Here is a 17232-nt window from a genome sequence, read left to right on the forward strand (position 1 = left end):
GTCTGTCACTTCCTGCTGAAAGTCTAAGTTAATCTCTGCACTCTCCTTTGGACTGTACATATTTGTAGGCTGTTTGACGGACTCACAAAAAGAATGTAACAATGTGTCGCTTACATTAAAACTGTCATACCATGACATCAATGTTTATTTGCGTATTTGTTCACTAGTGCTTTGTTCCACTAGAATTGAGAAGGGGAGCGATATTATGAAAATGGGATCCATAGGAGCCGTGGGGTAGTTGCTCAATCAACGTTTATTGAAAAGTGATATTATTGTTAGGGACTGTCAAACCATGTACATGCTTCTGCTATTCTTAGGAAAGAGCAGGGCTAAACTAACAAAAGTGATAAGTAAGGAAGAAATTACAAAGGAGTTTCTAAAGCCTGTGACATGTCTTTTCAGGGAGAGAACAGAGTTAGTATCTGTGTCATCAACTAAATCTCTAGTCTGAATTCTCTTGTATAGTTATGCACATTTGATTATAGGGAGTTTTAGAAGGTCAGACATTTACTACAATCAGTTGTTCCCTCCCCGGTCTCCGGCCAGGTGGAGAGTAGGGTGTCAGCGGAGTGTGTGCAGACTCACATAACAGATGCGGCTCTTCGGGAGGCCCTCCTCCCCATTTCTGTGCACATCCAGCTGTCAGGCAGGCCGGCACTTGCGCTCATAATGAGGATGGGTGGGAGGGTTTCTCAGACTTGGCACCCATCCACCAGAAAGGGCTCAAAACACGCTGCTGGCGATTATCAACATCTTCATCTTCATCCATAGAAGACATCTCTACAGACACAAGCCCCGTGCCCACAGTGCTGTCTCACTGTTAGAATCAACACCAAAAGCTCACACTTAATAAAACCCAGGCAAGTCCTCTTGCTGTTGTTCCTGTTTGGGGTGCACATCTGTTTATTTTCTTGACATTAGCTGCACATTACAAATTCACTCAGTCCACGGATGGAAAATATTAGTGGGAACACGGACCTCAGCTGTCGCTTTCATAGGCTGATATTGTTTGAGATTCCGCCTCTTGATTTTTTTATATGCTTTAACTCAAAGTGAGTTCTTATGCCTGGTCACAAGGCATAAGCAATCCTATTTTCCCAGCAGGCATGACTCTGGACACGAGAAGACCTTGGCTTCATTAGACACTGAGAACGTTCATCCTAAACGCACCCTCCTACACCTGCCTCACTGCCCTAATTCCACTCACTCCATAGAGGTTGTTGCTAATCTGATTATTTCATTGTTTACAAAAACACAGTCAATCCAGGGATCTGTAACGAGCAGTGTCACTGTCCCTAGGGGCTGAATCTCTCTGGCTCCTTTTAAAGAACAACACTGTAATGCTGGTTTCTGCTGTTCTATTGAAGGGAGCAGTTAATGGTTAAATTTTTTTCTTTCTCCTTTTTAATTTTTTATAACTTTTTGACTAGCTTTGCATGCCTATATCTGGGAATCTCAACAACTAATTCAAAGACAACAATATGTAATATAACAACCACTGTTGAATTCTTATTATTTGTTGAGAGAAATTCTGTATCGTTTCTAATGCTTTATTTTTATTTTTTAAAAAAATCTGTCTTATTTAATCTTGTTTAGGGTTGACTGTGATTAATGGAAGAGCTCAGAAATTGGGGAGCACTGTTAGACGCCATGCCACATCCTTTGGCCGTGTGGACCAAGGAATCCACCACAATGTCACACCAGCTCAGTGCCTATCTGCCACTCTCATGAAAGGATACCTTGCATGGTGTGTATGTGTGTGTGTGTGTGTGTGTGTGTGTGTGTGTGTGTTTAATGTGGTTAGTACAGAGTCTACAGGGTCTCACTACACAGATTGGACTCATAGTGATTCTCCTGTTTTTCAGCCTCCCAAGCTTTAGGAATACAGGTGCGCACCACCACACCCAGTATCAATTGCAATCTTAGTGTGCCCCAGGGGTGGGGCCAGCACCACACACCCAGGATCAAACCCTGGTCCCTGTGCCTGCCTAACAGGGTGCTTTAGTCCACTGGCTGGCCTGTTTTGTGGGTTTTTTCCTCTGAGTATGTCACCACTTGTGGACAGTGGTCAAGATAACCCAATTTAATGACATCATTCTAGAAGGCTGGAAATATAGCATAATCGAGCCTTACATAAATCTCTTTGGGTTATGCTTCCTATGACTGTTTGGTATAGATTTAATTGCTATGAAATCAGACTATTTCACACTGCAAACTCTCTTGTTATGCATTTATTCCAGTTGACCTTCATTGAGATAGAGATAGAGATAGTGATAGAGATAGAGAGAGCGAGAGCGAGAGCGAGAGCGAGAGAGAGAGAGAGAGAGAGAGAGAGAGAGAGAGAGATTATTGCTTCATCAAATTCTGGTCATTTTGTGTTTATTCCCTCTTCCAAAATACTTTTCCAAAAATATACCACCTCTAAAAAACCTGAGAAACATGAATGTTGCAAAGATTTGCTAGTTGGGATCATTCACTGTGACCTATTTGTTACCTTGATGTGGACCTAGAAATATTAATCACTTTTGTAGATCGTAAGAACCCGTATGACTCGGGTGTTGACCACATATATGCTCATATTCAGTTTAGCTGGTGATGCACACTTAGCATTTATGCAGTAAGAGTTTGGGGGCTGCAGAGATAGCTCTGCAGTCTGATCTCCTGCCTGGCAAGCCCAAGGCCCTAGGTTCAATCTCCAGTACTGCGTGCTGGCCGTGTGCCAAGTCAGCCATCAAACCCAGGTGTGGTGGCACATGCACTGGGAGAGGGAAACAGAGGATTACTATGAGTCCAAACTGCACAGTGAGACCCAGTACCAAATACAGAAATGAAAAAACAGAGAACTTGGTGACCTTGCGTCTTCTTTAGCTAAAAGCTGTATTCCCATAAATTCTTATTTGATGTGTCATCTGAAAGGAATATGCCTAAGTATTAATACATCCCTATGCTATTCTAATTCTAAGCTGCATTTGTCTAGTGATAGGTGACATCCAGCTTTGTGTAGCCATTGAGGAATAAAAGGGAAGAGACGTACTAAAAGCAAGTAGAGATGGGGTTGATCCCAGAGGAAGGCACATGGCATCTGTTCTCTTGTCCCACGCTAACAACTGTACACTCTGCAGCTTCTCTTTAATATGATTTTTCAGGATCATGATGAGGTTTAGACTTACTTCTGCTTGCTGTTTAAAGAATGAGGATCAGAATTGAAAACACTCGGGATATAAATAGTGTCCTTTTGCTGCCTTCTTGAATGCTAATATGAATTCTGAGATTATTAGGGGCCTTAGCATCAATTGGACTCCATCATTTCCATGTGTTGGTTTCCATGGTTCAAGTGACTGATGAGGGAATAAAATAGTAAATTCATCAACTAACTGGCAGCCTATGCTAAATGTTTATGAAAACCTCCATGCAAATTGGGAATGAACTAATTAATAAAGTTGCTGTGTGGTCTCTGCAGCAAAACACTTAATGAAAACCAAAGGCGTCCTGTACCATTTTACTTGGAGCAAGGACCTCTGATGAGGTTACACAGGAAGTGCTCCCAGAGTACCATGGAAATACACTTCCTGTTTAATACTGTTGCAGAGGAAGTGGCCCTGGATGGCTGTTGATAGAGCAGGAACATTCAATGGTGCTGCACAGAGAGTAGCTCTGTGCTGTTACTGCTGAGATCATGTCAAAGTACCGCACAATGGGGAATCTTTTCAGCGTGGTGCCAGCCAGAATAACTCTTACTGCCAAAAAGAGACTGCAAGTGTTCTTCCTGCTGTCAGAGACACTTTGGATGCTACAAAAAGCAGAAAAAATGCTGATTGTGCCACAAAGAATGGAGAGAGGTGGGACCCTCCTGTGTGGGAAATGTGGCTGGGACCAGCTTGCTAGGGAGGCAGGCACAGAGCATTTGGTGAGCTAAGCACAAACTATCGCAAAGGTTCTCCAGGAAGTAGGCTTCGGGCCATTGCACCTAGGAAGCCTAGGGGTGGTGTGTCCCGTATGTGCCCCAAGTCAGAAAAGCACATTTGGATGCACTGGGTATTTGTGGCAAGCCAAAGAAACTCCAAGAAAAAAGAACAAAAGGAGAAGAGTTAGCACCCAACCAGCAAGGACTCTATTCCTCAACAGTGAGAATGAAGAGATTTTCACAAATCCTCACTGAGAAGGGCATTAGGATGGAAAAGCCAACTTCACTGAGTGGTTCTACAGTGAATGTAGTCTCCTGGTTAATGAATAATAAAATCCACATACAGTAATTCTCTCATTGCCCAAAGTAAATTTAATCCCCAGACAAATCCTTCTATGGTCTTCAAAAAATCCTGCTTTAAAAATTGCCTCCAGGTATTCACAGAAATGTGAATGGACTCTATATTTGACTATGAGTGTGAAGACTGGTGTCCTGAGTGGGTAACACCCAAGCAGCCTGCCCTCTCCACCCTCTGGAGCATGAATTCATCTATGAAAGCAACACAAGCAACGCAAAGATTCCACCTTATTCAACCACTGAAGGGTGGTGGGAGTTTTCTTGCCTTTAGTGAAAGTAATAAAATCAAGATACCAAGTCCATTATATATTTTTGTTTTTATTTACACTTCCAGTTTCTCACACCAGAGAAACAATGTGGTATCTACACATGTGCTCTATTTCACTTAAAGAGTATGATCTCAAGGTGTATCCATCTAGCTAGAAATGTCTTTTTTTTTTTTTTTTAAGCTAGAAATGTCTTAAGTAAAATGTTCAAATGGGAAGGGGAACGAGGAATGGGAGGAGGAAAGGCAAAAGGAAGGGAAAAGGAAAAAATGACAAAGAAGGAAAACTGGAGAGAAAGCTTTTGCAAATAAGGAGGGGACGAGGGGGTGAAGGGAGGGTAGATTAATGGGAAAAATAATTAAGATATATCACATACAGGTACAAATTCCCTATGATGAATGTGACCATTATGTATATCTAAAAATGTACCAATACACTTAATTAATTTAAGAAACAATCAGGATACAAGTCTCCCAAAAAGCCCTAGCACGTACCTCCACAGCCTGTTTGGTTTACGGCCAATTAATCTTTAGGACCAGATGCAAGACAATGAATTATTAGTATTTATTAAGTTGTATATAGACTTCCCCTGACAAATATTCTAGCCATAGGTGAACTGGTGTGGATTAATAAGTGAATGATTCCAAATTCCCTCCATGTTCCACAAATCCTTAGTCATTCTTATTCTGCTATACACTTCAAAAAATTTTATTACAGTTCTCTTATAACAAATGATAGGTCTATTTATCATGACTACTGCTGGTTTTGTCTGTCTCTATTGTGAGAATTTATATCTACACAAGGATAAATATCTACATATATTCTGTTCAGTAATGTATCTCAAGCACCCAACAAAGTGCATCCTACAGAGTAACTTCTCAACACATACTTATTAAAATGGTGAATGAAAAGTTCTGAATGCTGTTTTTCATTCTCTCGGCATTGGATCTAGTTAATTGCATTCACTTTGACCTAAACCCTGTGGATTAACAAAGAGAACCCCACCTGTAAGACAAATGCAAATAGGTTAGGATAGATACACACTACTTTCTCTTAGTTCAATGAGAAGAAAGGTTTGTACTAATATTGTTTAGACAAGATATGTCTACATCTTGTCCTCTGAATAACTACTACGAAGAAAATAACATGCAATGCATTAATTATTGTAACTGTCCTACTAACCTGTTTTGAAACTGTTTTATTGCAATTTTGTCTTCTTTCTCATTAAAATAAATTTGAAAAAAAAAAAAAAAAAGAAATCCTCCCTTAGGTCTTTATTAGATTCCTGGAATAACATCATAGTCCTTTGAGCTTCTGTTTTCGGTTGCTCCCTGTTCGCCATCTTTCCTTATCTCCTGGGTCCACGCTGTCCTAGCGGCACGTGTCACGTAAGATCCCTATGAGTGTGACGTCATCACGCCCACCTGTTACTTCCTATCTACAGCAGGGACAGCCTTCCATTAGCATCTGCTTTGCCAATTCAAATTGAGAGCAGAGGCTTTCTCCGTGGCTGTGTCAGCAAGGGTTGTGGCGTCGCCATTTTGGAATGACTCTGTACTACAGAATGGCTCAGCTGTCCCAGAGCAGACCACGATGGCACCTATCCCAGTCTACCACTTCTGCAGCCCAGAAGCTCAGAGATTTAAGTCAGCTAACTTCTTCCTGATGTCCAAATTTTAATTCATTCTTCTTCAATATCTTCCGTATAAAAGTTTTATAACTCTCATCCTCAAAAAATATTTTATCCTGTGTCTCTTCCACCACTCAGTATTTCATAATGATTCCTATTGTCCAGACATGTCTTTAATATAAATTCTAGAGTGGCCCATTACTGAACCCCACACCCTCAGAGATTGAATCATTGATGTTTCCCGCACCCACACTGCACCCACTTGCTCCTCACGGGATCTGCCTGTTGCCCTGGATGCCTGGGTCACCTCTGTCCACGGCTTCTGGGTGATGTTTCATGAGGTACCTAAAAACCTCAACCTCCTTTTCCTTACCAAACGCTTCCCTAAGCCCCGAGAAACGCAGCTCTGCCACTCACCAGACCACATACACCACACCTGTACTCTGCCCCCTTCTTAGGGTCCCCACGCTCATCATACATTATTTGTACATGTTCCTGTATACAAATATAGAGCTGTGACACAACCAGGCCTGAACACTACGTAAGACCCTTCTGTGGTCCTTAGCAACGATAGGTTCAGGTTTAGCACGCAGAGGGAAACAGTCCCGGCTCATTCCCTTCTGTGAAGAGTCTTGCAAACAAACGCAGTTATGCAGCTCAAAGGGCTGTGAGCTGAAAGCGAGCGGGTTGGCAATGGCCCGGCTTCAAGGCCAGGTGTCTGCAACTATAAAGTTGTGAATTAGAACAGGCGTGCATCCATCAGGCTCCGATTCCTGGAAGCGCTCAGCAAAGGCCAGCGCCCAAGGAACCATGGGAAATACCTCGCTACAAATAACTGGAGCTCAGGTGTCTAAAAAAGCTTCAGAGTTTAAAATGTTTGCTCCTTTTCTCAAATCCATCTAAACTCTTTTCAAATCTGCCAGAGGTACTTAGCCTCCTCACACGCTTAAGCACAGAGCTGCTTTGCTGCTGTCAATGCGGGCAGCCGTGGAGTCAGGGATGACAAGGGCGAGGCTGGCCATAATTTTAGAACCCAAAAAGTGCAAGTGCTTTGTGGCTATTCACCTCACAAAGAACTCTCTAAATCTTACCTAAACTGCCGTCATCTCCGGGAAGACTCTCTTTCCAGCCTTACCTAGAAAACATTACAGGTTGGGCCCTTAAAGAGCCATTCAGAACTGCCCACCGCCTACAGTCTCCGAGCCATGATTCATGGCCCAGGGGGGTTATGCAAGCGAGTTCCTTAGGGGGACTCTGAGTCTAATGGACAACCCTATACTTCATTTCATTTCAGTGATCCAGATTCAAGAGGAAAGTATACACAGATGGCAACAGGAAGACACAAAGTCACATTTAACCTAGTCTAGAGGACTTGATAAAGGCTTTCTGGAAGAAGTGATATGCAAACCAGACCTTTACCTTGCAGTAGGAGTTCACTAGGTGAAAGAAGATAGCAGGCACAGGGAGAACATGTATATGGTATTACATTTGTAGTAGGAGAAGATAAAAAGAAGTGAAACAAGACCTATGTCTTTAAGAATTTACACAAAATTTCCCTAGAATGTGCAGTATTATCAGCAGATGATCTAAGAATAAATAAAGACGAAAACAGTTCAGAGAAAAGCTGGCAGAGTTCTGAGGCAGAAGGGAGGGGAGAAAAGAGGTAAGCATGTGTCAGTTAGTGAGGCATGCTAAATGGATCTTGAAGTAACATTTGTTGATGTTGTTGTTATTATTATTGGTACCAGGCATGAAACTCAGGCGCTTGTGCTTGCGAGGCAGGTGCTTATGCAGCCGAGCTGTCTCCCCAGCTCCCTGAAGTAACATTTGGGATAGCATAAGCCAGGGGTCCAAGACAGGCAGGACATGCACAGAGCGCCGTCAGATGAAGTTTGATGTCCATAGGAGGATGATGAGGAAGCAGGTTTAAATGGCAAGTCAGCGCAGCATGTAGGTAACGGCATGGCACAAAGGTCCCTAGACCCTGTCATGTGGACAGTGGTGAAGCATTTGTTTTTCAACAGTGCAGTAAGAACATCTCTGCACCCCACTGACTACAAATGGCCATCAGAACTGAAATCCTATTCAATCATAAAAGTGATCCTGACTCATTCGTCCCAAAGGGTTGAACACAGGCTGGTTTCCAGGACACTGCCCCAAAGTTCAGGTTGTGCTACAGAAGCGTAACTCAAGTCAGAGCTGCTTCATGTTCTGTAAGACAACCACATGGGTGGTGCTAATGAAATGGTAACGCATAGCGTGCATAGAACGTAGCTGGTGTTTACGCAGTTACGTAGCAGTGCCACGTTCTGCACATGGTCCAGGTACACCTTGCAGATGTCTGTGGGCCACACTGGGCTCTCAGTTGGTGGTGGTGCAATCATGGGGACCTTGAAGGAGGATTCGAGTGCCAGGTCCTTGGGCAAGAGGAACGGATAGGTCAGTGCTGATCCCCCGAGTTACTTCTCACATGAGGGATAATCGATGTCCCCACCACACACTTAGCTTCTCTCTACCTGTGCCCAGTTTCCTCTCTGCTTCCCCACCATGTGTGACAAAGCCCATAGGAGAAGGTGACCGCCCACCCATATGATGACTCCATACTCGTGAATGTCAACACAGGTGAGCTGAGAAAACTCTTTCCTTTACCAAGTACCCAGGCACTTCTTGTGTTTCTGTCATTTGTGGAGATCCTATGTGTCAGGGACTCCGTGGGAGACTCCTGTAAAGGCAACCTGGGAGCCTGAAGTTAGATTCTTATCATGAGCGTTGTATCTACTTGGGACAGAGAAAGATTGGAGATGGAGATTCTGAAAGGGTTGCCAAGGAGCTCCTACCCACAGGCCGAGTCTCCGCACGGAGCATGGTGGAAGCCAGGGACGATTTCTCAAATGGGGCTTTTGTTCCTCAGGAGCTTACAACTCACATGGGAATATAAAATTAATAGATGCATGAAGTGACTTTTGACCAACACCACCTGAGGTTGGAGAGTGGCTCACACTGCCATACCTACCAGAGGTAAGGAAAGGCTTCACCCACGTTATCTCCCTCACTATCTGCGAGGGTCAATTCTTTGTGATGCTCTCCTCAAGCCGCTGTGGCTCCTGAGGCCTGTGAGGCTTCCTGCTCCCTTCCTCCTTCCCACACAAACCCAAGGCTCTGCTCTGGGCTTTGGCTACTGCCTCATAGACATAGTAGATTCATAAAGATCTAATATTAGTCTGACCGTTCTAGTTAGCATCAGACTTTCTTTATGGTATTTGTGGGACGTAAAGATGAACCTTACAGACAAGAACTTTAAACTCAGCGATTGCCCCTTTGTGACACTTCCAACCAGTTAATTGTCTGTTTGCCTTCCTGTAATTACTTTAATTACATGCCATTAGTGACCACCAATAAATGCAAGTGTGTCTGATTTTCATAAACTCCATTTCCCCGACCCATCTGCAGATCACCGCCAAAGTCTTCGCATGTAGTCAAAATAAAAAGTGCGGCGAAGAAACACATTTGTGTTTAACCTTTGGGGCTGGTGTCAAAAATAGAAGATATTTCATGAATGAGGTGATTGCTTCTCCCACTGCTGACAGTAACCAGCATTTTCTCTTTATGGTGGCTACATATGCACGTTATGTGCTCATTTTATAAGACAGCAAAAGTTAAAAGGGGTTGAGAAATAAAAGCTGCCTAATTGCTGCTATTATCTCAGCTCAAGGAGAGGATTGCTGGGTGATGTTATGGGGATCGAAAAACCATTGAAGACTTTATTGATGGAGCACTTTTACTCTAACTTCATGCCACACAAAATGAAGGTCATAATTTCAGTTTTTATGAGTGTCTGCTTAGGCATTTACATGGAAAGAGCTGAAGTGGGAAGAGATGAAGCCAACAGTCCAGCTACCACACTTATCTGGATTGTGTTCCAGTATCTGGTGCAGAACCGTTCATCCAGCACGACCTTATACCCAGCTTTCCCAACAAAGTCCTCTGGAAACTTGGGAGAGGGCACTGTGTAAAGAATGGCCCGTTACACGCTCTTCACTGTGTCCCCTCAACCAAAAGAACTGATTAATAATTAAATGATTGAACAAATAAAAAAGAAAAAAATTTCAGAAATGTAAAGCAATCAACTCTCATGGCTCTTACCTAGTTCGTTCTATCTATCTATCTATCTATCTATCTATCTATCTATCTATCTGTCTATCATCTATCTAACTATCTTATACAATACACCCACTTATAAAATTTTTAAATATGATGCATGATCCAAATATACTAGAAAAGTTTAAATGAAAAAAAAGTTACAGTAAACCATCCTCCTAATGCTACTTTGAACGTACTTATCCCAGTGGTCTTTGCGCCTTCTGAAGCACCTCTGGAAGCCCTCTTTCCTGAGCGTCATTATGAATGAAGCTTGCAGTGCATGCTGCTGCTGCCGAGTGCCACCCCACGCAAGGGCAGGTTCCTGAGCCCGCCACAGCCAGTCCTCAGGCCTTATTCACCAGATCTGACACTGTGTGACTTCTGGCTCATGTCCAAAGTGAAAGTGACCAGGAAAGGCAAGTGCTTTGAACTGGCTGAGGCCATCAAGGCAGCCATGCCAGAACCACTAGGGATTCTCACAAGAAAAGAGGACTTTCGGGACTGCTCAGAAAATGGCAAGACATTGAGTAACAAATCAAGGGAGGGTATTTTGAGGGGGGATTAATGACAATGTGTCTTTTCCTGTTATACAGTTTTTAAGATTTCTTTCTTTCTTTTCTTTTTTGTATAGTTAGTACAGGCTCTACGGGGTCTCACTATGTAGATCAGACTCAGAATGATCCTCCTATTTTCAGCCTCCTGAGCACTGGGATTACAGGCCTGTGCCATGACACTCCATCTCAGTTGCCAGCTCAGCATGCCCCAGGGGTGGGTACAGCACAGTATGCCCCACGGGTGGGTACAGCACAGTATGCCCCACGGGTGGGACTGGCACAGCACACTGGTGATCAAACTGCTGAGCTATCTGGCTGGCCCAGTTTAAAAAAAAAAATTAAGCATTCACTGCATTTTCTGATCATGACTTGTACACTAAGTTTATTTTCTAATGGTAGCAATGCATTTTCCTTTAAATATAAAATGCTTTTAACTCTGACCTACTAGAATTGGTGGCATGAGGTTCTTCCCTGTGGTAAAAACACGGGTCTTTCCTGGTCACCGGTGAGCACTCCCTGCTATGGATTAGGGCCAGGTGGGTGCCCGGAGTGCGTTTCATGCATCCAGTGGAATCGTCCCACCAGGGAAACCCAGGAGGAGGGGACAGCGCCACCAGGCTACTGCTTGCACCCTGTGCCTGCGCTAGGAGCTCAGCCTTGAGACGTGACTTCCAGGCAGCTTTGGGTTCAAGTTCATGAGGAATGTCAAAGCGCTCATTATAAAGAAGGAAAACCAAAAACTAGTGACATGTAAAGGATGTACTTCCCCGGAATCTTGGAAATACACAGTCTTCAATCTACTTCATAAGTTTTGGTTCAAACAATGAATACTTTAGTGAAATAACTTTCATGGTATGAAATGCCAGTGAACCGATTCATCCACATTGTCCTCACCTCATTAATATTTAATTATATGGCATGACCCTTCCCCACAACCACTAAGTTTCACCTATTCTTTCAACAATGCCAATATATTTTTAGGAGAAAGACATATTTGTACTTAAAAATGTGTTCTTCTCAAGGCCTCGCAGCAAAGGAGGGAGAGGAAAGTTTGCTAAGGAAAGGAACGAATTGGAATCAGGGTAAAACTAAGAAATGGAGCAAAAGCAGTCCAAGGCCAGGGCGAACAGGAGCTCATGGGATTTAAAAAAATAAAAAAGCAACTGTATTAAAATCAGGCAGCGTTGGAGGCGTGCTAGTGTCTCTCGAAATCCATGCCCCGCACTCCCCCACTCCCAGCATTTGCTCCTAAACACGACTTCAGGATTTTCTTGGAGGAGACATAGGTGTAAGAAAAGTTGTAAGGCAGGCAGTGATAGTGGAAGAGGTAACATGCGATTCTTAGCTGTGTCCCAGTGCCACCGTTGATTGGTGTTCATATAACTGAACCTGAAAATAATGCATACCAAATTCTCAAGACAGGACAAATTAAGTGCACTTCCTTTTACTAAATAAAAGTTTATATTTTAGGACCACTTGGGACTTTCCTGGAAGGAAACCTGTGAATTCACCAGACGCAGCCCTTCCTGACCAGATGCTGACTTGCACCGTCTATTTCTGTACCGATTCACGGACACAGTGCTTGAACTCATCACAGCACCGAGTGTAGAGCAATCCAAGAAGGGATGAAGGACCGAGTGAGTGAAGTCACAGCATTTCCAGCATGCAGCTCGTTCCTTTCCCCCTACCTCTGTAGCGTGCGCCTGGGCTACTGCCTCTGCCTGGCCTACAGAGGCAAAACACCTTCCAGATGCAGGGTGAAGGTCACCTCGCCAGCGACACAGGCCTTCCCCACAGTCCTCTGCGCCCTCGCTGTGCTGCTTGATACAACCCCTTACTCAGGCCCCTCCACTGAACAGCACTGCCCTGGACAATTTAATGAAGTACTCCTGGGTTCCTTCTCAGCCCCTGTCCAATGCTGCTTAATAAATAAACCATAAATAAAAGAACATGTAGACGTTCTTGGCTTGTTGCAAAGGGAAGGAATGAAAGCGAGGGGGATTCGTGACATACTCCCCAACTTTGGAGATAGGAATCTGTTCTTAATTTATACATAGAAACTGATTTAATATCATGTTTTCAGACTTAATTTCAAACAAAATAATTAAGTTGTAAAATGATTTGACTTGGGGCGGTTTGGGATGTTGTCAAGACCTGGCTTTCTGCCTCTAGCCCATACCGAGCTCTTCCTGGTCTGTGATCCTCCTTCCCCCAATTCGAAAGCTTTCCTGAGATGATTTAAATCGGGAACATGTGTTGAACTTGGGAGTAGGGACGGCATGTATGGAGGCTCTTCCTACACAAGCACACAACCTGCCAACAGAGGAAGTGATTAAGGACACAGGATACACAAAAATGAGCATCAGCTCTCCCGTGCAGGATTCCACAGTCGGGATAGCTGGGCTTGAATGCTGCCCTCCTCATAGTCTGTGTGACAAGGCTCAGCTGCTCTAGGCTGCATTTTCCTCATCTGAGAAATGGAGATAATACCTGCTAGGGTTGAGCTGCGAGATGATTAAGGAGATTATGCATGCAAATGATTTCACATAATGCCTGGCACTCGAGCACTGTTCAAATGTATTATGATGTGATTGTCAGTTACGACATCTTTAGTTCAGTTTCAAAAGAGTTTTACACTTGTTCAGCAAACAGACAGTCACCCTGCAGCAGGTATGACTTCTACCGCACGTACTTGGTTCCCTGGCATGAAACCATGCGCTGAGGTCATGGAGAACGGTATCTGGTCTTCAGTCTCTCTCCAAAGGACAGACCAACACTTGCATTTACTGCTGAGAACCTCAAACTGGTCACAGCGCCCAGCATAACTGCAAAAGGACCCAGGGACAAAGAGGAACACTGGGGCCCTTTGCTAAGCCTCACTGTCTCTGCCTCCGTTCTCTCTCCAGCACTAGGGAAACAGGAACGACCAAGACACAGGGAGGGCCTCTTTGCACGTAGCAGCATGCACAGCTATTAGGTGGTTTTAGTAAATCCGGCACCTACTAGAGTGATGCTGCCTCAGGGAGCATTTCATTGAAGTCACAAAGGACTCTTTGAGAAGATCCAGATTTTAAGTTGACTTTTTGGAGTTATGCAACATTTGATGTTAAAAACATACCCCTAGGTTTAGGACTTGATGCCACATGGTTCTTGTGTGGCAGTTTGCAGTGCTTGGGAATTGAAGTGTCTGTAGTGTGCTTGTGACACTTCCATGGGAAAGTACAAGAGAGCTCAGAATCCGGGGCAAACGCTCTGTAATGGATGAGGCCATCTACTTCTCAGTGACTCCTCTATTTTGAAAGGCGAAGCTCCTGGCTGAGCAATTCTGACCCCACTGGAGACAGGAAGGTCTGCCTTTCTCGTGGCTCTGTCCCAGGCATCCCTCGGGTTCTCTCGGTCTCAGTGCACTCCGTAAGCGCAGAGGCAAGGTGACAAGCTCCGCGGACCTGAGCCAGAATTCTTAGCCTTCTACGCTGCCTCTCAGGCCAAAGGGAAAGGCGGTCACCTTCCAAGGCCCAGCTAGCCAAGAATTAAGTCCCTTCCTTTCCTCTTCCTCTGCCCTTGCCAGGCGGCCTATGGAAAGCCTGCTCAGGCTCTGTGGGCCAGCTGGGCAAAGCCTGGCCATTCCAGAGCCAAGTGCTTGCCAGCAAGTTGTTTCCCTCCACGTCTGAGCCAGCTTCAGGAGACCATACAGACACTGGCGCAAAATGGCCACTGCAAGGTATTTTAAAACACCAACAGGGACAGAAAATTTTTGGGTCACAGAAGAGAAAATACAATGTTGAGTTTCTAACAGCATTGTTATGGTGCTTCATGGATTGCTGATAATCAGAGCAAGCCTTTTTCTTCCAGGGGTCCCCAGGCAGTCTGGGCAATGTGTTTCTGAAATCTATTCCTAGCCCTATGTCATTAGTTTTATTTATAAGAAGCTTTCTTTTCGCGAATTAGCCTCAGTTCTCTAATGCATGAAAAATTCAAGCTGGTGCTTTAGGAAGAGGCCTGACCAGCGGTACCAAATCTCTATTTTACATATAGGTGTCCTGGGGTCTGACGAGACCACAGCTGGAGGGGCTCCGTCTTCCAGACGGCTTAATGGGCACTAGGGGACCACAGGAAGATTACTGGATTCAACCATGATGCGGCTCTTTTCCAAGGTTGGTGTCTCTTGGCCCGAGGACCTACCTCCCTGGCCGGGCCACAGACTCTCAACCCTGCAGACTGTGACTTGGCTTGGTATTATCAAAGGTCCACTGGGCTCCATAAATCCGATCAGCCAGCACTATTTTGGGACTGGAACCAAAGATACTCCACAGCAGCCAAAGTGAAAGGCCCAGTTAGCAGCAGTACTAAGAGCCATGGGGCCAAGTGAGGCCACCCTTTCTTGTCATGGAAGGATGCCTTTCTTTCTGCACCTATGTTGCTAGCAGGATCAGCAAAGCATTTTCTGTTTTTGTTTTGTGCCTTGGGCTGGCCCTAAAAGACATAAAGTCTGAATCTGTCTCTTCCTCCCCCCCACCCCCACTACTGGGATCAAACTCAGGACCTTACGCTTGCCAGGCAGATGCTTATGCTGCTGAGCTATCTCCCCAGCCTGCCATGATTCTTACAGGAATAAGGCACCATGTAATTTCATTCAGCTATGTTTTCAGATGTTACTGGAGCTAGACAAGGCAAAAATGTACTAATTTTTTCTCCAGAAAAACAGATCTTGACTTACTCGATGTCTACGTAATATAAGCAACCAGCCAAACAGTCCTTGGCAGAGCAAAACCATGGTCAAGCTAGAAAACTCATTCCACTCTCCTCTTAGACTGCAGAGTTCAGTTTCCACCATCGTGTCAGCACCTCCCACGTGAGCGATTCTGAGGTTCCTTCTTCACCTCTCTGCCCCTTACCTGTGTGTACCTCATTCAATGCCCAGGTCATCTCTTGGCATTCAGTTAGAGACTCTGAAGCTAACAACAGGCCAGGACATATAGATCACAGCGTCATTGTCCCGGGGATCTGACTCCCGAGCTCCTTGCCTCCAGAGCCCCATCCCCGTCACTGTAGGGAGGCATTCTCTTTGCACCAACCCAGCCCTGGGGCCACTCTGGGTGCTGAAGCAACCTAGTGTGCGTAGGAGCCAGGTAGGATGCCACCATTCTAACTCTTTCTTCATGGTTTACTTTGCCTTTTACATATTTGTCTGCCATAAGAAATTTTCCTTGAAGATAAGTTGGAGCGCAGTACACTGTACCACTGGCCTTTTGTTTCAGACTCCCTACTTAGGGGGACAAAAGAGTTGAGAGAGCAATACGTAACTCATCCGAGGCATCTTCTAAAGATAAAATTATTTAAGATCTTGTATTAGCTGCCTCGTCTTGATTAACCTGCTCAGCAATAAGAGATGATATCCCGTACCCTCCTGTATTCTCAGTTTTTCCTCTAAGGCCAAAATATCAACTACAATGACATTTTTCTGGGAAAAGCACTAGTACATTTTTGCCTAAGAAACATGAGAATGGCTGAGTATCAGATTCTTGCAATGTTTTTTTTTTTTTTTTTTTTGTTGGGGGTGAAAATATCTAATGGCTCTGACTCCTGCAATTTGCGGAAGGTGTTCAAAGGGATAATTAGGACAAGAAAAGTTTTTTTCTAGTGCTAAAGTGACAATAGCTTCTAGGTGACCTCGGGCAAGCCCTGTGGGCTCCCAGGTGATACATTTTTTTAAAGCCTCTGCACAACAGTGGACTGCAAAATGGACAGGGTGTTAGACCCCACATGGACGTCTGTTCCAGGGGTGCTCTGGTCCCTTTGAGGGTGAATGTGGCAAGGCCACAGAACATGGTGGCAAAGCTCAGTGGCCTGAGGTCTTTGCTCTCCCCAGCAGTCGCTGTCTCTGCTGGCTGCAGGAGGATCTCACTGTGCTTTGCTTTCCAAGGACAAGACGTCGGCCATGCTTCCCTCATCTTTCCTTCCATCCCGGTCTCCGTTCTCCTCTTCCTCGGGCTTCCTGCTCCAGGTTCCTTCTCTCTGTGTCTACGCTCTCTCCTCCTCTCGTGTTGCCAGTGCCCCCTTGAGGTTGCCGTGTTTCAGGACTTGCCTCCTTCATCTCCTGCATGGTGGTTGGCACTGCAAGTTAGTCATGGGGCTTTCTTGCAACCATACCCGGGAAGACCCCTCCCATGGCCAAGAAACTCAGCTGGGTGGTCTGGCTCCTCCCACCAACCCAGACCCTCCTCTGGCTCCGGCCGGGCTGCTCTCTGCTGACACCTGCTGGGCAGCTCGCCTCTTCCTGAGGGAACCTTGGAGTTGGCACAGACCTTCCCAGAAAAGGACAGAAATGAGGAAGGGTCCAGGCTCCACGGTAGCTGTCTTTACAGCAGACTGCTGAGGCTG

The 17232-nt window shown here is 44.9% G+C and overlaps 1 long non-coding RNA gene across 1 annotated transcript in view; it reads left to right on the top strand.

Moving 5' to 3' along the window:
- The window catches only part of LOC111818868, a 34869-nt gene extending 22124 nt beyond the window's left edge, over nt 1-12745 (top strand). Inside the window, exons 2-3 of the long non-coding RNA XR_002822750.1 lie at nt 8862-9175; nt 12322-12745. This is a non-coding gene — a long non-coding RNA (uncharacterized LOC111818868). The remainder of the gene's footprint in view (nt 1-8861; nt 9176-12321) is intronic.
- The last annotated feature ends 4487 nt before the right edge of the window (nt 12746-17232 follow it).

The sequence above is a fragment of the Octodon degus genome, unplaced genomic scaffold, assembly GCF_000260255.1.
Source record: "Octodon degus isolate 3935 unplaced genomic scaffold, OctDeg1.0 scaffold00105, whole genome shotgun sequence".
NCBI classification, from domain to species: Eukaryota; Metazoa; Chordata; class Mammalia; order Rodentia; family Octodontidae; genus Octodon; species Octodon degus.